Raw genomic sequence first — 16,252 nt, forward strand, 5'->3', positions numbered from 1 at the left:
CCTCATCCATGGTGTCGTGGAGCAATGTCACTCCAGCAAGCTTTAGGGTAAACCCCCCCCCCCCACAACAATGATACAAACTCATGAACACATACACTGATTAGTGTGATGAAACATTAGTTTACCTCAGATATGGCAGAATGATCTTCCAATCCTGCCTGGCCATGCCTGGAGCAGTCACAGCCAGCCTGGTCTGCTGGTCGCGGCCCTCAGTGTTCACATAGGTGCTACATTTCTCTGTGTATGCTGCTCCAGGGAGAATGGTGTCAGCCATCGCCGCCCCAGAGCCTCCATGGTGCCCTGTGTAGAGTTATGAAACTAAAACTACGTTCAGTCTGACACAAGACTCACTTAAAGATCATGGATATTATTCTAAGTCCTGCACATCTGAAAATGTTTTTGTGTATCTTGTTGTGGAAGAGCATTGCAGCCAGCATCTCCCCCAAAGAGGAACAGGAAATGGGGGTAAGTGACAGATAAACAAAGAGGTAGTTGGCTATGAAAACTGATCTGTCAATAGCATTTTTTTTTTTTAATTCACCATCAATCTAAAATGTGAGATCAGGTACAGTAGTAGATATTAGCTGTGAAGTACATTGAGAACCTTCCAGCATTCTCCTACTCCACTGCTGGCATTCTGAGCAATGGTGGACATGGCTGCATTTATAGCGGCTCCATTCCCCTCTGCAGGGAACCACTGCCCAGCACCACTACAGGATGCTTTGCCTCGGAAAGAACCTAGGAACAAGATTTTTTAATAATTGTTGACATAGTGAATTCTCTATGACTACACTTAGTGACCAACCATCAGAGATATGTAAATAATAGATGATTACCTTAGAGAAACTATTTCCTGCAGGACCATAGCAGACTCCCTCAGATGATCCTAAGTGTAGGTCAGGTCCACCTCCCACCCCACCAAGGCCTCCTACAGCTCGTTGTGAAGCCGACTACCAGGGGTACATGAAGTATCCATAAAATACCACCAGTCACGTTTCAGATTTAGAGTTTCCACTTAAAGAGAGAGTGTAAATCAGGAGCTGGAAGCAGTTATTTACATGCAAATTGAGATGCCAGTGATTTGACAGCACTTAAATCCCACCCCGACCTCCCAGCTATACATCTTTCTGATGCGTGCGTTGAAAAGTGGTGCCTCATAGTGTGGGTTGGTGCCAACTAGGAGCAGCAAATCGCCCTCTTCAATGCCAGCGATGCAGGAATTCAGAAGGTAGTAATGTTCCACTGTTCCCCTCAGGCTCAGCCAGTGTTTACCCTATATTCATTTAGCAATTGCGCTAGCATGCTAGTTGTTCCTGTAGACTTCCAGTCATTGCGCTAACGCTAGTTAGCAATGGCTTGCGAAACAAACTACCGTCAACATCCTTCAAACTGCAGACAGAGACATAAAAATGGTATCCATATGACTCTAGGTAAGTAGAAATGGGCTTAATTGACAAAATCTCGCACTATCCATTTAAGATCAGAGTGACAAGTTACAACATATATTTGTAGCAAACAGAGCAAGCAGTGGCGTGAATGAGAGCCAGGAGCCCACAGCCACCGCTTGCTCCTCCTCATCTCCCTACAGTGCAGTTTCCCATGGTGTCAACATCCATTGAATTTTCATGCATTTTCGAGTAGAATGTCTTTTTGAAACGTCACCAGAAGTAAACTTGTCACAGGCGTTCTACCAACAGAAATATCCTGGGAGGCAAGCAGGCATTGCAACCGCTGCTGAAGCACTGGCAACTCTGCATTGGCCAGCCCCTGCCATGGGGAAGATCTCCTCAGTACATAGACTGTCACTACGCAAGCGGTTCAGCATATCTTTCAGGGCGATCAGAGCCTCTGCGTCCATCATCCCTCCTACAATGGCCTTGACATTGGTGCCTTGAGCTCCTTGCAACTGCAAACGAACACACTGATGTCACCGGCTACTGGTGTCTACAGAGAGTTTAAAAAAAGGACAACACACAAACGCAAGATCAACAAGGATCATGCTACAACTCAGGTCATGAGACACTGTGGATAGACTGTTCTCTCTTTGTTGATACACATAACATGGGGGAGGGAGGTCTGAATATAAAACAGAAGCATTCAAGGCTGTATCACAACCGGCCGTGATTGGGAGTCCCATAGGGCGGCGCACAATTGGCCCCAGCGCCTTCCCCGTCATTGTCAACACGTCCTCCCAGGAAGTGGCCGCCAGCTGGCCAGATGCTTCACATTGGGCTGATTGTGGCGCTGTCGCTTCAACCATACGCAGACCTGCCATCAGGGGAGAGAAGGAGTTCAGTGTGAATTTCAGACCGATAAGGTCAGTCAAGACCGTATGGACGTGACATGAGCTGGTCTTCAGGTTTACCTGGTCTAACCTGAGATCCACTCCTCATTGATGACCTTGTGGAGATGGTGGAGATGCGGGGGGGGGGGGGGGGGCAAACTCCTCATGATCTCACCACCCCCGGGTGCTCACCACGATGTTGCTGCCCACAGCATCCAGCACGTCAATGGATTCAGTCTTCCTGTGAGGAGAGAAAGATTGTTGATAACCCACCAAGGTCTTTTATTTTTTATTTATTTCACCTTTATTTAACCAGGTAGGCTAGTTGAGAAACAGTTCTCATTTACAATTGCGACCTGGACAAGATAAAGCACAGCAGTTCGACACCATACAACAACACAGAGTTACACATGGAATAAACAAAATACAGTCAATAATACAGTAGAAAAGAGAAACATCTATATACAGTTATGGCAAATGAGGTAAGATAAGGGAGGTAAGGCAATAAATAGGCCATGGTGGCGAAGTAATTACAATATAGCAATTAGACACTGGAATGGTAGATGTGCAGAAGATGAATGTGCAAGTAGAGATACTGGGGTGCAAAGGAGCAAGATAAATAAATAAATACAGTATGGGGATGAGGTAGATTGGATGGGCTGTTTACAGATGGGCTATGTACAGGTGCAGTGATCTGTGAGCTGCTCTGACAGCTGGTGCTTAAAGTTAGTGAGGGAGATATGGGTCTCCAGCTTCAGTGATTTTTGCAGTTCGTTCCAGTCATTGGCAGCAGAGAACTGGAAGGAAAGGCGGCCAAGAGAGATGTTGGCTTTGGGGATGACCAGTGAGATATACCTGCTGGAGCGCGTGCTGCGGGTGGGTGCTGCTATGGTGACCAGTGAGCTGAGATAAGGCGGGGCTTTACCTAGCAGAGACTTGTAGATGACCTGGAGCCAGTGGGTTTGGCGACGATTATGAAGCGATGGCCAGCCAACGAGAGCGTACAGGTCGAAGTGGTGGGTGATATATGGGGCTTTGGTGACAAAACGGATGGCACTGTGATAACAAATCGGATGCAGTCTGAGTAGAGTGTTGGAGGCTATTTTATAGATGACATCGCCGAAGTCGAGGATCGGTAGGATAGTCAGTTTTACGAGGGTATGTTTGGCAGCATGAGTGAAGGATGCCTTGTTGRGAAATAGGAAGCCGATTCTAGATTTAATTTTGGATTGGAGATGCTTAATGTGAGTCTGGAAGGAGAGTTTACAGTCTAACCAGACATCTAGGTATTTGTTGTTGTCCACATATTCTAAGTTAGAGGGCAGGCAGGTGCAGGCAGTGGTCATTTAGTTTAACTTGCATTTAAGAGCAGTTGGAGGCCATGGAATGAGAGTTATATGGCATTGAAGCTCGTCTGGAGGTTAGTTAACACAGTGTCCAAAGAAGGGCCAGAAGTATACAGAATGGTGTCGTCTGCGTAGAGGTGGATCAGAGAAACACCAGCAGCAAGAGTGACATCATTGATGTATACAGAAAAGAGAGTCGGCCCGAGGATTGAACCCTGTGGCACCCCCATAGAGACTGCCAGAGGTCCGGACAACAGGCCCTCCGATTTGACACACTGAACTCTATCAGAGAAGTAGTTGATGAACCAGGCGAGGCAACCATTTGAGAAACCAAGGCTGTCGAGTCTGCCAATAAGAATGTGGTGATTGACAGAGTCGAAAGCCTTGGCCAGGTCGATGAATACGGCTGCACAGTAATGTCTCTCATCGATGGTGGTTATGATATCGTTTAGGACCTTGAGCGTGGCTGAGGTGCACCCATGACCAGGTCTGAAACCAGATTGCATAGCGGAGAAGGTACGGTGGGATTCGAAATGGTCGGTAATCTGTTTGTTGACTTGGCTTTCGAAGACCTTAGACAGGCAGGGTAAGATGGATATAGGTCTATAACAGTTTGGGTCTAGAGTGTCTCCCCCTTTGAAGAGGGGGATGACCGCGGCAGCTTTCCAATCTTTGGGAATCTCAGACGATACGAAAGAGAGGTTGAACAGGCTAGTAATAGGAGTTGCAACAATTTCGGCAGATCATTTTAAAAGAGAGGGTCCAGATTGTCTAGCCCGGGTGATTTGTAGAGGTCCAGGTTTTGCAGTCCTTTAAGAACATCAGCTATCTGGATTTGGGTGAAGGAGAAATGGGGGAGGCTTGGGCGAGTTGCTGTGGGGAGTGCAGGGCTGTTGACCGGGGTAGCGGTAGCCAGGTGGAAAGCATGGCCAGCCGTAGAAAAATGCTTAATAAAATTCTCAATTATAGTGGATTTATCGGTGTTGACAGTGTTTCCTAGCCTCAGTTTCCTAGCCTCTTATTCTCCATGGACTTTACAGTGTCCCAGAACTTTTTTGAGTTTGTGCTACAGGATGCAAATTTCTGCTTGAAAAAGCTAGCCTTAGCTTTCCTAACTGCCTGTGTATATTTGTTCCTAACTTCCCTGAAAAGTTGCATATCACGGGGGCTATTCGATGCTAATTCAGAACGCCACAGGATGTTTTTGTGCTGGTCAAGGGCAGTCAGGTCTGGAGAGAACTAAGGGCTATATCTGTTCCTGGTTCTACATTTTTTGAAAGGGGCATGCTTATTTAAGATGGCGAGGAAGGCACTTTATATCCTTTCAGAATACCCGGGCCAGGTCGATTAGGAAGGCCTGCTCGCTGAAGTGTTTTYGGGAGCGTTTGATAGTGATGAGGGGTGGTCGTTTGACCGCAGACCCGTTACGGATGCAGGCAATGAGGCAGTGATCGCTGAGATCTTGGTTGAAAACAGCAGAGGTATATTTGGAGGGCAAGTTGGTTAGGATGATATCTATGAGGGTGCCCGTGTTTACGGAGTTGGGGTTGTACCTGGTGGGTTCATTGATCATTTGTGAGAGATTGAGGGCATCAAGCTTAGATTGTAGGATGGCTGGGGTGTTAAGCATGTCCCAGTTTAAGTCACCTAGCAGCACGAGCTCTGAAGATAGACGGGGGCAATCAGTTCACATAGGGTGTCCAGGGCACAGCTGAGGGTAGAGGGTGGTCTATAGCAAGCGGCAACAGTGAGAGACTTGTTTCTGGAAAGTCTTATTTTCAGTCCGTAGATAGAAAGTGATATTAAAATATTAAATATATATACGGGAAAAAAACTAGGAAAAACTATGTTTACAATGGACAGGAAGGGACAAAACAAAAACACACGTCCGACCGCTACGCCATCTTGGAGAAACTCTATATACTACTACTTGGACTCTATTCCAAGAGCCGGATGGTACTGTATACACAACAGTGTAAAGCACATACCTGGTCTCCCAGGGACAGGAAGTGAGGGCATACAGCTTGGAAGTCAATGCTCCCAGAGGGCGTACGTCAATCACATTCCCAGACAGCGCCGACATGAACATCTTCTCCACACGAATGCCAATCTGCAGGTCCCCTGCCAGTGGTCCCCAGATCCTCCACACCTGTAATCTCACTGGCAAAGCTACAAAGGGGGGGAAAATGATTTGGCACATAGATGTCTGCCCCTTTGAAATTCTTGGTAATAATAAGGTGTTGCCCTCTATAATGAATGCTTCCAAGGTGGACCATACTATGATTACTAGCCTGACTCACCGGACACAGTGGGTGGACTGGATACAGCGGGTCATGACGGTCTTGATGAAGGGACCAATGTTCTTGTCCTCCACAGCTCTCTAAGAAGCGGCTCCGGTCACTGGTCCTGCACAGTCAGCACACAATGGCAACATGTTCCTTTAAGAAGTCCAACGCCAAAAACCTTGTTGCCAGTCCCTCCCACAGGCTGAACCATCATCATGACTAACCAGTCCCTCCCACAGGCTGAACCATCATCATGACTAACCAGTCCCTCCCACAGGCTGAAACATCCAATTCATGACTAACCAGTCCTCTCACAGGCTGAACTGTCATCATGACTAACCAGTCCCTCCACAGCCGAACCATCATCATGATAACCAGTCCCTCCCACAGAATGAACCATCATCATGACTAACCAGTCCCTCCTACAGGCCGAACCATCATCATGACTAACCAGTCCCTCCCACAGGCCGAACCTCATCATGACTAACCAGTCCCTCCCACAGGCTGAACCATCATCATGACTAACCAGTCCCTCCCACAGGCCGAACCATCATCATGACTAAACCAGTCCTCCTACAGGCCGAACCATCCCATCATGACTAACCAGTCCCTCCTACAGGCCGAACCATCATCATGACTAACCAGTCCCTCCTACAGGCCGAACATCATCATGACTAACCAGTCCCTCCCACAGGCCGAACTGTCATCATGACTAACCAGTCCCTCCCACAGGCCGAACCATCATCATGACTAACCAGTCCCTCCCCAAGGCTGAACCTCATCATGACTAACCAGTCCCTCCCACAGGCTGAACCGTCAATCATGACTAACCAGTCCCTCCAACGGCTGAACGCATCATCTGACTACCAGTCCCTCCCACAGGCTGAACTGTCATCATGGACTAACAGTCCCTCCCACAGGCTGAACTGTCATCAATGACTAACCAGTCCCTCCACAGGCCTGAACCGTCATCATGACTAACCAGTCCCTCCACAGGCTGAACCGTCATCATGACTAACCAGTCCTCTCCACAGGCCGAACCGTCATCTCATGACTAACCAGTCCTCCACAGGCCGAACCGTCATCATGACTAAACCAGTCCCTCCCACAGGCTGAACCATCATCATGACTAACCAGTCCCACCTCAGGCGAACCGTCATCATGACTAACCAGTCCCTCCCACAGGCTGAACTGTCATCATGACTAACCAGTCCCTCCCACAGGCTGAACTGTCATCATGACTAACCAGTCCCTCCCACAGGCTGAACTGTCATCATGACTAACCAGTCCTCCACAGGCTGAACTGTCATCATGACTAACCAGTCCTCCCACAGGCTGACCGTCATTCTGACTAACCAGTCCTCCCACAGGCTGACCGTCATCCTGACTACAAGTCCCTCCCAGGCTGAACCGTCATCATGACTAACCAGTCCCTCCCACAGGCTGTACCATCATCAGGACTAACCAGTCCCTCCCACGGGGCTGAACCGTCATCATGACTAACAGTCCCTCCCACAGGCTGAACTGTCATCATGACTAACCAGTCCCTCCCCAGGCTGAACTGTCATCATGACTAACCAGTCCCTCCCACAGGCTGTACCGTCATTCTGACTAACCAGTCCCTCCCACAGGCTGTACCGTCATTCTGACTAACCAGTCCTCCCACAGGCTGAACCGTCATCATGACTAACCAGTCCCTCCCACAGGCTGTACCATCATCATGACTAACCAGTCCCTCCCACGGGCTGAACCGTCATCATGACTAACCAGTCCCTCCCACAGGCCGAACGTCATCATGACTAACCAGTCCCTCCCACAGGCCGAACCGTCATCATGACTAACCAGTCCCTCCCACAGGCTGAACCGCATCACATGACTAACCAGTCCTCCCACAGGCTGAACCATCATCATGACTAACCAGTCCCTCCCACAGGCTGAACTGTCATCCTGACTAACCAGTCCTCCCACGGGCTGAACCGTCATCATGACTAACCAGTCCCTCCCACGGGCCGAACCATCATCATGACTAACCAGTCCCTCCCACAGGCCGAACCTCATCATGACTAACCATATCCCTCCACAGGCCGAACCCTCATCATGACTAACAGTCCTCCACAGGCCGAACCGTCATCATGACTAACCAGTCCTCCCACAGGCCGAACTGTCATCATGACTAACCAGTCCCCCCACAGGCTGAACCGTCATCAGACTAACCAGTCCCTCCCACAGGCTGAACCATCATCATGACTAACCAGTCCCCTCCACAGATGAACCATCATCATGACTAACCAGTCCCTCCCACAGGCTGAACCGTCATCATGACTAACCAGTCCCTCCCACAGGCTGTACCGTCATCATGACTAACCAGTCCCTCCCACAGGCTGAACCGTCATCATGACTAACCAGTCCTCCCACAGGCTGAACCATCATCATGACTAACCAGTCCCTCCACAGGCTGAACCATCATCATGACTAACCAGTCCTCCCACAGGCTGAACCATCACATGACTAACCAGTCCCTCCCACAGGCCGAACCATCATCATGACTAACCAGTCCCTCCCACAGGCTGAACCGTCATCATGACTAACCAGTCCTCCCACAGGCCGAACCATCATCATGACTAACCAGTCCCTCCCACAGGCTGAACCATACATACTACCAGTCCTCCACAGCTGAACCATCATCATGACTAACCAGTCCCTCCCACAGATGAACCATCATCATGACTAACGTCTCCCACAGGCCATCACATGACTCCAGTCCTCCCACAGAATGAACCATCATCATGACCTAACCAGTCCCTCCCAACAGGCTGAACCATCATCATGACTAACCAGTCCCTCCCACAGGCTGAACATCATCAGACTAACCAGTCCCTCCCACAGAATGAACCATCATCATGACTAACCAGTCCCTCCCACAGAATGAACCATCATCATGACTAACCAGCCCCTCCCACAGAATGAACCATCATCATGACTAACCAGTCCCTCCCACACGAATGAACCATCATCATGACTAACCAGTCCCTCCCACAGGCTGAACCATCATCATGACTAACCAGTCCCTCCCACAGGCTGAACATCATCATGACTAACCAGTCCCTCCCACAGGCTGAACATCATCATGACTAACCAGTCCCCCACAGGCCGAACCATCATCATGACTAACCAGTCCCTCCCACAGGCTGAACCTCATCATGACTAACCAGTCCCTCCCACAGGCTGAACCATCATCATGACTAACCAGTCCCTCCCACAGGCTGAACCATCATCATGACTAACCAGTCCCCCCACGGGCTGAACCATCATCATGACTAACCAGTCCCTCCCAGGCTGAACCATCATCATGACTAACCAGTCCCTCCCACAGGCTGAACCATCATCATGACTAACCAGTCCCTCCCACAGGCTGAACCATCATCATGACTAACCAGTCCCTCCCACAGGCTGAACTCATCATCATGACTAACCAGTCCCTCCCACAGGCGAACCATCATCATGACTAACCAGTCCCTCCACAGGCCTGAACCATCATCATGACTACCAGTCCCCCCACAGGCTGAACATCATCATGACTAACCAGTCCCTCCCACAGGCGAACCTCATCATGACTAACCAGTCCCTCCCACAGGCAGAACATCATCATGACTAACCAGTCCCTCCCACAGGCTGAACCGTCATCATGACTAACCTCTAAATGAGGCTTAGAAGCTTTAGGAAACAATGATGTTATGATTTTACATGAAGGTCACATTCTCCCCCCGGGTCACAGGTTGGGCAGTCTAAAGGGTGATTGGCCAACAGAAACTCCATCACACCCTGGCTACCGGAAGACGTAAGTAAAAGTAATAAAAAAAACACTATAATACTGGTGATTATCACCAAATAAGAAGGTAATGCAAACATCACTATAGAGAAACAGACTATCAAAGGGATGATGCGTTTGCAGTTGATTCTACCTACCTAGCTTTCCTTCTCTTGTCAAGAGTCAGTTCAAATGTTCCAACCCTATCATGTGGCGCAACGGTCTAAGGCACTGCATCTCAGTGATAGAGGCGTCACTACAGACCCTGGTTCGATCCCGGGCTGTATCACAACCGTGATTGGGAGTCCCATAGGGCGGTGCACAATTGGCCCAGCGTCGTTAGGGTTTGGCCGTCATTGTAAAATAAGAGTTCGTTCTTAACTTACTTACCTAGTTAAATACTGGCATGGTACATGCTGCCACTGGTTGAGTAGAGATGTGCATGTGGTCACAAACAAGGGTACCAGAACATGCCAGACATTTAGAAACCTTTAATAAGAGAACACATAAACACATACCATACCTTTAGAGATTTCTCAATCTCCTTGCGACACAGTGGACAGTTGCCTGTAACTGACAGGCGCTAATGGTAACAGAAGCGAGGAACATGCACTCCCACCTTCTCACACGCCTAAAAAACAAAATACCAACAAACTTTAAGAAGCCTGATTTCATTGCCGAAGCAGTTACTATCTACAAAAATGAGACAAGATGTTCTATTATACAGTCAGATACAATGAGTAGAGCCCCTGTTACCTGCAGCACTGTAGTTTCTGGTTCCACTATGAGTGGCTTCCCATACACACACCTCCGCCAGGTTACTTCCTGCTTGCTGCTACTGTAGCTGTGGTGCGGCCTGCAAGCACAGATGACAAACCCCACATCGTCTGCATCCTCGTATCATAAATCACACTGCGTCTCACACAATGACGTCGACTTTATTAGTATCCCCAGTACATCATGCATTAGTTAAATGTGAAGTGTACCATCACAATAAAAGGTAGTCTTAACAAACCACCTGCACTAAATTGAGCAGATCTGATGTCACCATTCTGGCAACTGCCTAGCACCTATTCTCATTCCCTCCCTGGTTAATCTGTAATCCTGCAGATAATCCAGGAATGGAATAAGGGACGACATGGGCACACCTCTTACTCCTGCAGCTGTGATAACAGATCATGATAATAATAATAATGATGAATAATAATAATAATGCTAATAATAATAATAATGATCATGCTAATAATAATAATGCTAATAATAATACTAATAATGCTAATAATAATGCTAATGATAATAATAATAATGAAAACTGTTGTGCTGCTTTTTGACTGTAACACCAGTGTTATACTAGCAGGGGTGTACTGCTTTTTTCAGTCTGAGAATAGACGGAGCAGGTAAAACTATTTCTGGAAAATTAATTCTGGTAAATTCTAAATCAATTCTATTTAATTGCCACAAAAATAACAAAGAAAAGGATAGAAAGACAAACCAAATGAATATGTATAGCAGCCTAGAGGTACATGGTGGTTTCCTCCCTGTTCTCTCTGGCGGTGGCCAGAATAATGACTCACTATAGGCTACGTGTGCAGAGGCCCGTCGAAGGCTTGACCACTTTGGCTAATATGAACGGTAATTCACCGTATGTCTGCCTTGATGTTTATTAAACTCCACACACCCCCTCTCTACGCTTGCTCAGTGGTACCCAGAACTATACATGTGACCTCTTGGTTACGGTGACGCCGTTCTGACGAAGACACCCAAAGCCCAAGGTACCCGAACCTTTCTGGAAGGGGCTGTAGCCCTGCTTGGAATATTTAGCCTACATTGGCTATTGGTTGAGACCGCACGGCTCATTCTAGCTCGGTATGTCWGGGTGGGCAATTGGAAATGTGAATTGGGCCAAGTTGGAGGTAATAATGCATTTAAGTAATAGTTTATTGAGATGCATGAATACACCACACCAGGCTTACATTAGGCTGTAGCCTACAAATAGTTATACTATGCCTACTGCAAATTATTGTTGTTTCTTCCTGAACCCGCCGAATGCACAGAGCTATCCTTCAGCTATCCTTCAGCCGTCCTTCAGCCATCCTTCAACACCAAAAGCTGGGTCAACCTCTCGAAAGTCATTGTGTGATCCTGGCACTGTCCTTTCAGAACCACGAAGAGTGCATCTGTCGCTTAAAATGACACTCGTCAAGATATGTTGCCTAATAGTCCTACTCATCACTTATTAGAATTACAAATAGAAGATGATCACTTCTCACAATGGTGCTCTCTAGTAAACTTAGATCAAAGCTGAATCAATGTCTCACAAGATCACATAAAGTTGTATTTCTATTTTACATAATGAATAGCATAGCAGGTCTATAACATTACGGTAACCACAAAAAAACACCTAATTTCTAATGAGATTTTAGGATGGTTAGCTGAAGCTGAATAGTTAAAAACATATCATTATGCACCAAAACTCAGAGCCACTATGCAGGATGTCTGCTTTGATTGAAACAAAATGCAAGACAGGCTAATAGTTAGTTAACATCATCTGCTCTAATTAACTCAGGAAACAGTCATTCAAGAAGATTGAAATGCTGATTCCCATGAAACTGATTGACATCAAATGATTGGAAGGGAGATGCAGTTTGGACTTTCACAGGTAAAACGTGAAGAATTATTATTCATGATTAACAGGGATGATGGATAATTGAAAGTTGGTAGCATATGCCTAACTTGGTGTTTGAGGGTATTAAAAATATAACATTTTCTTGAGACAATATGTGTGGGCATAGGCAAACGTTGCAATTGGAGGATGCATTTTATGCATATTCTATAATGATAGGCTATTCAATTGGCCATGTCTGTCGGTAAAAAACGTTTGATTGAAGAAATGTTCATAAAAAAATCTAAAAAGAGCACTTGTTATTCTAGGGAAATTGTGATTATTATCCTTACACTTTCAAAAATACTAGTCGAATAAGACATGGGAGATGACGAATTTTGACAAAGAGATGTATTTCTAGACTAATACAAAATCAGTAGCGGATTTAGGTACGGGCGACATGGGTAGGGCAGCATCTTGCTGGTGGCAGGACGGGGGGAGATGTGCCGAAAATAGGGGGGAGATTTTCAGCACAAAATCTCCCCCCTGCCAGAATTCTCCCACCCTTCGCGTTCTTCATTGCTGCGACTTCATTGCTGCCTTGAGGTCAGGACGGCCCCAGGGAGAAGGCCCAATTGAATAGGTGTGTGAGTGACACTGTCCTTCAGGGGGCAGAGCAGGCAAATTAATGTCAAATCGTGTGAGATGAAAATGGACAAACAAAAGGGTGTGCAATGTATAAGGGTAGTCGGTGGACATTCTGAACCTTGTTTGAAGTCAGTAGGTCACATGACCAAGGAGCTATTGAAATTCGAAAGTTTGAAATATTAATGTAAAAACGTGTGAGATGTAAATGGACAAACTAAAGGGTATGCAATGTGTAGGCCCACTGAGTGGACATTCTGAACCTTGTTTGAAGTCAGTAGGTCACATGACCAAGGAGCTATTGAAATTAGAATGTTTACTAAATTAATGTAAAATCAAGTGAGATGAAAATGGACAAACTAAAGGGTGTGCAATATATAAGGGTAGTCAGTGGACATTCTGAACCTTGTTTGAGGTCAGTAGGTCACATGACAAAAGAGCTATTGAAATATAAACATTAAAAAACATTGAAAATTCATGTAAAATTGTGTGAGATGAAAATTGACAAACTAAAAGGCTGTGCAATATGTAGGCACGCTGAGTGGACATTCTGAACTTTGTTTGGAGTCAGTAGGTCACATGACAAAAGAGCTATTGAAATTCAAAAATGTAAATAAATAAAAACTTAAAATAGTGCTAGATGTAAATCGACAAAAAAAAAAAAGTGTGTGCAATGCGTGTCTATGCCATCGGGTTAGCTACAACCAGTTTTGAAAGTTTTAGAAGTAATGGTTAAAGAGCTATTGAAATTTGAACAATTAGATTTGTCACTATGTTGATGGTCCATAACTGCTGTTGGTGGACGTAAGGAAAACTACAGGCGAATATCGTCGAATATCCAACCTGAAACTGACTTTACCTCGGTCACTGTTGGTGCCTGCCACGCCCCCTGTAGAGTGAGCCACTCCTGAGAGAAGCAAAATGATGCTGAACGATATTATAATGCTCAGCTAGCTAAGCGAATAAGTAAAAAGCTGGTTTCATCAACAAAGTTGCCACTTAGAAAATGCAATCACTCCCATGTTGGCAAGCAGCATCACCTGACATTACTGTATAAAGATAGCTAGCTGGCTAGCTTTAGTTTCCTTTATAGGATAACAAATTACCCCTAACTAGCAAGCATCTGTGTTTGGTATCTAACGTTATGTCTCCCTAGTTTAGGCAGGAATACAAATATTGTGTAAATAGTTAAATAGCTAAAAACACATGAATCACTTGCCTACGGAAGCCACGTAGTTGCGTATACATTATACAAAAATAACAAGAGCTTGCAATGCATCATTTTTAGCCATGACCACCTTGGCTAGACTACGCGAACAAGTTAGCTAACGTAGCCAGCCAATACATATTTTTACACCCATCAAACTTTATGGTGCCGGTACTATATACAATTCTGATGGTTTTAAAACATCTTCAAATATCGCATTCCTCTTATACGTTTGAGATTCAATGTACACACGAGAGCTGTCATAGCGAGTCCTTACCTTGCCCCTGTGTCACTCCAGCCTCGGTAGTGGCACCTCAACGATCACCACTGACTGCGTACTTTCACTATTCAGCTGCGTCACTATTTGGTAGTCCCCATATAATGTACCCTAATGTAGCACATAATGTTGCTATCTAACAGTGTTAGGGAAGCTACTCTGAAAATATAGTTTACCAAGATACCAATTACTTTTCACTGGAAGAAGTTACTAAAGTTACTTTGAAAAAGTAGTTCATTTACATCCAAACTACTTCCTGAATAATTTGCATATATAAATCTGAAATTTCGGACTACAAATCGCAAGAATAGTGCCCTTTAGGGTCATATGTTAACTCAATCTGGAAATTCAAGCAGTTCTGATGCAAAAAGGAAAGGAAATTGTTGCCTACTTCACCCATATTTTATTTTTGCACAAACATTTTTTGCTTGTAGTTCCAATAGATATTTACACCACTACCTGGTGTAAAAAAAGGAATTAACAACTGAAAAGACTACCTAGATTTGTATTTAGTTCAACTTCCACCAAGCGAGCTACTGTAAAATTAGGCCGTCATTGTAAATTTGAATTTGTTCTTAACTGACTTGTCTAGTTAAATAAAGATTTTTTGAAAAGAATACTACTTGAACTACACTACAGTTCAAAAGTTTGGGGTCACTTAGAAATATCCTTGTTTTTGAAAGAAAAGCAAAAACAAAGACCTTTCTTCTGAAACTCGTCAGTCTGTTCAAGTTCTGAGAAATGAAGGCTATTCCATGCGAGAAATTGCCAAGAAACTGAAGATCTCGTACAGCGCTGTGTACTACTCCCTTCACAGAACAGCGCAAACTGTCTCTAACCAGAATAAAAAGAGGAGTAGGAGGCCCCTGTGCACAACTGAGCAAGAGGACAAGTACATTAGATTGTCTAGTTTGAGAAACAGATGTCTCACAAGTCCTCAACCGGCAGCTTCATTAAATAGTATCCGTAAAGCACCAGTCTCAGCAACAGTGAAGAGGTGACTCCGGGATGCTGGCCTTCGAGGCAGAGTTGCAAAGAAAAAGCCATATCTCAGACTGGCCAATAAAAAGAAAAGATTAAGATGGGCAAAAGAACACAGACACTGGACAGAGGACGATTGGAATGAGGTGTTATGGACAGACGAATCTAAGTTTCGTCTGTCCTATAAAAAATATAAAAAATGTAAGTTTTAGGTGTTCGGATTACAAAGAAGAACATTCGTGAGATGATTGAAAAGTGACCGTATGGTACGTAAGAAGCGCACATCAAGKCAATCCAACTTGTGGGAGGTGCTTCAGGAACCATGGGGTGAAATCTCTTCAGATTACCTCAACAAATTGACAACTAGAATGCCAAAGGTCTACAAGGCTGTAATTCCTGCAAATTGAGGATTCTTTGATGAAAGCAAAGTTTGAAGGACACAATTGTTATTTCAATTAAAAATCATGATTTACAGTTGAAGTCGGAAGTATATATACACTTAGGTTGGAGTCATTAAAACTCGTTTTTCAACCACTCCACAAATTTCTTGTTAACAAACTATAGTTTTGGCAAGTCGGTTAGGACATCTACTTTGTGCATGACACAAGTCATTTTTCCAACAATTGTTTACAGACAGATTATTTCATTTATAATTCACTGTATCACAATTCCAGTGGGTCAGAAGTTTACATACACTAAATTGACTGTGCCTTTAAACAGCTTGGAAAATCAGAAAAGGATGTCATGGCTTTAGAAGCTTATGATAGGCTAATTGACATAATTTGAGTCAATTGGAGGTGTACCTGTGGATGTATTT

At 45.3% G+C, this 16,252-nt stretch overlaps 1 protein-coding gene across 8 annotated transcripts in view; it reads right to left on the bottom strand.

Moving 5' to 3' along the window:
- Positions 1 to 14,608, bottom strand: part of LOC111959354 (INO80 complex subunit D) — a 35,003-nt gene extending 20,395 nt beyond the window's left edge. The window contains exons 1-8 of one of the 8 annotated variants that reach the window (XM_070437667.1): positions 14,455 to 14,608; positions 10,480 to 10,579; positions 10,247 to 10,354; positions 5,931 to 6,036; positions 5,619 to 5,799; positions 2,366 to 2,525; positions 2,116 to 2,268; positions 126 to 950 (exon numbers count right to left, since the gene is read on the bottom strand). The gene's annotated coding sequence lies outside the window, so the exon portion shown is untranslated. Of the gene's footprint in view, positions 1 to 125; positions 2,269 to 2,365; positions 2,526 to 5,618; positions 5,800 to 5,930; positions 6,037 to 10,113; positions 10,213 to 10,246; positions 10,355 to 10,479; positions 10,580 to 13,829; positions 13,878 to 14,454 lie in introns of all 8 variants that reach the window. The other 7 variants (XM_023980856.3, XM_070437670.1, XM_070437669.1 and 4 more) reach the window with 7 other exon arrangements.
- Between the last annotated feature and the right edge of the window lie 1,644 nt (positions 14,609 to 16,252).

The sequence above is a fragment of the Salvelinus sp. IW2-2015 genome, linkage group LG36 (assembly GCF_002910315.2).
Source record: "Salvelinus sp. IW2-2015 linkage group LG36, ASM291031v2, whole genome shotgun sequence".
Lineage (NCBI taxonomy): Eukaryota > Metazoa > Chordata > Actinopteri > Salmoniformes > Salmonidae > Salvelinus > Salvelinus sp. IW2-2015.